The sequence below is a fragment of the Otolemur garnettii genome, unplaced genomic scaffold, assembly GCF_000181295.1.
Source record: "Otolemur garnettii isolate 467f Iridium unplaced genomic scaffold, OtoGar3 scaffold00024, whole genome shotgun sequence".
NCBI classification, from domain to species: Eukaryota; Metazoa; Chordata; class Mammalia; order Primates; family Galagidae; genus Otolemur; species Otolemur garnettii.
In genome coordinates this window covers 6,780,289-6,782,662 of record NW_003852419.1, presented here as the reverse complement: position 1 = coordinate 6,782,662, position 2,374 = coordinate 6,780,289, and the positions used below count along the sequence as shown (strand labels likewise).

Genomic DNA, 2,374 nt, shown 5'->3' with positions numbered 1-2,374 from the left:
AGCCCACAAATATTTTTAATGGTTGAGAATAAAAATTAAATTGCTAAGCAACATTAGGTCTTTATGTCTTTTTGTAAACTTTACTTATTTATTTAAGATACAGGATCTCTGTCACTCAGGCTTGTTTGTGTACAGTGGTACAATCATAACTCACTGGAACCTCAAATTCTTGGGCTCAAGGGATCCTACCACCTTAGCCTCCTGAGTAGCTAGGACTAACAGATGTATACTACCATGCCCACCTAATTGTTTTTTTTTTTTTTGTAGAGATAGGGTCTGGCTATGTTGCTCAGGCTAGCCTCAAACTCTTGGTCTCAATGATCCTCTCGTCTCAACCTCCCAGGGTACTGGGATTGTAGGCATGAGCCACCAGACTTATTCTGTTAGGGATTGCTTGACTCTGTGCATCAGTTTGGGGAGTGTTATAGGTTGAATTGTGGCTCCCCCTCAAAAAAATGATATGTAAAGTTCTAAAGTCTAGTACCTATGTGTGTGACCTTATTTGAAAATGGGATCTCTGTACTGTGATCAAGTTAAGATGTGGTCATACTGGACTAAGGAGAGCATTTAAATCCAAAGGCTGGCATTCACATAAGGAGAGAGAAATTTAGAGACAGTCACAAGGGAAAAGATATGAAGATAGAGGCAGGGATTAGAGTTATGCTGCCATAAACCAAGGAATACCTAGAGTCAACAGAAGCTAGAGGAGGCAAGAAAGAATGCTTTCTCCCCTACAGTCTTTGGAGGGAATAGGGCCTTGCCAGCATCTTGATTTTGGAGATATAATGAAAGTAATTAAAAAGAAATATAACCTAATCATATATGCCCTTATATTAATCCAAAATCAAAAAGAGGAAGCTGGTAGATTCACTAGAGATAACAGTTAGGCTAGCTGATTTATCAGAAAGAATCAGGGACGGAAATAGTTAGAAGAAGTCCTCCTGGGGTCAGAACAAATATCAAATACTGACCTCAAAGATTATACTTGTGAGGGATATGCTAGGTCTAAATACACCTGTAAGGAGCCCATATTTAATTGATTCTGTCTGCAGACATTTTATGCTCCACAGGATTTGAAAAAGAAGACGGACAACCCACAAAATTGAAAAAAATACTGTAAATCACACATCCAATAAAGGATTTACATCTATATCAAGAACTCTGACAATTCTATAATAAAAAGGCAATCAGTTGAAAAATATAGACAGGATCTCAATAAAAATTTCTGCAAAGATAATATACAAATGGCCAATAAGCACATTAAGAGATGTTCAACATCATTAGCCATAAGGCAAATGCTAATCGAAACAATAATGATATACCAGTTTATATCTATTAGGATGGCTAAAATCAAAAAGTCAGATAACAGTAAGTATTGGTGTGGACATGGAGGAACTGGGATCCTCATATACTGCTGGTAAGAATGTAAAATGCAATAGCACTTTGGAAAACAGTCTAGCAGTTCTTCAAATGGTTAAGCATAGAGTTACCATGTGACCCAGCATCTCTATTCCTAGTTATAAACCAAAAGAAGTGAAAAGATATGTCAACACAAAAACTGGTACGCTCTTTTCTAGGGTATTGTTATTCATAATAGCCAAAACATACGTCTGGGCGCGGTAGCTCATGCCTGTAATCCTAGCACTCTGGGAGGCTGAGGCAGGTAGATTGCCTGAGCTCACGAGTTCAAAACCAGCCTGAGTCAGAGCAACAAATGTGGAAAGAACCCAAATGCCCATTACCTGATGAATTGATAAATAAAATATAGTACATCTATAAAACAAAGCATTGTCTGCAATTAAAAACAAGGAAGTGCTAATACATGTTACAACATGTATGAAACATTAAAAACATGCTAGACTAGGAGTGGTGGCTCATGCCTGTAATCCTAGCACTCTGGGAGGCTGAGGCAGGTGGGCTGCTTGAGCTCATGAGTTCGAGACCAGCCTGAGCAAAAGCGAGACCTCATCTCTACTGAGGCAAGAGTATCAATTGAGACCATGTTGGAGGTTGCTGTGAGCTATGACGCCATGGCACTTACCCAGGGCGATAGCTTGAGACTGTCTCAAAAAAAAAAAAGGCTAAAAATAACAGTCAGAAAAAAACACACATTATATGACTCTATTTATATGAAATATTCAGACTCAGCAAGTGGACAGAAAGTAGCATTAGTAGTTGCCTAAGGGAGAGAGAGGGAGGAATGAGAAAATAGAAGGTAATAGTTAACAGGCTATGGGGTTTCTTCTTGAGATAAAAATGTTCCCAACTTAACTGCAGTGATAGTGCACATACCTGTGAATACACTAAAAACCACTGAATTATACATTTTAAATTGGCAAGTTGTATGGTATGTAAATTATATCACAAGAAAGCT

General features: G+C 38.2%; 1 protein-coding gene across 3 annotated transcripts in view; it reads right to left on the bottom strand.

The window, feature by feature from the left end:
• PPP1R21 (protein phosphatase 1 regulatory subunit 21) overlaps positions 1-2,374 on the bottom strand; it is a 66,539-nt gene that overhangs the window by 31,853 nt on the left and 32,312 nt on the right. The gene's annotated exons all lie outside the window — the stretch shown is intronic.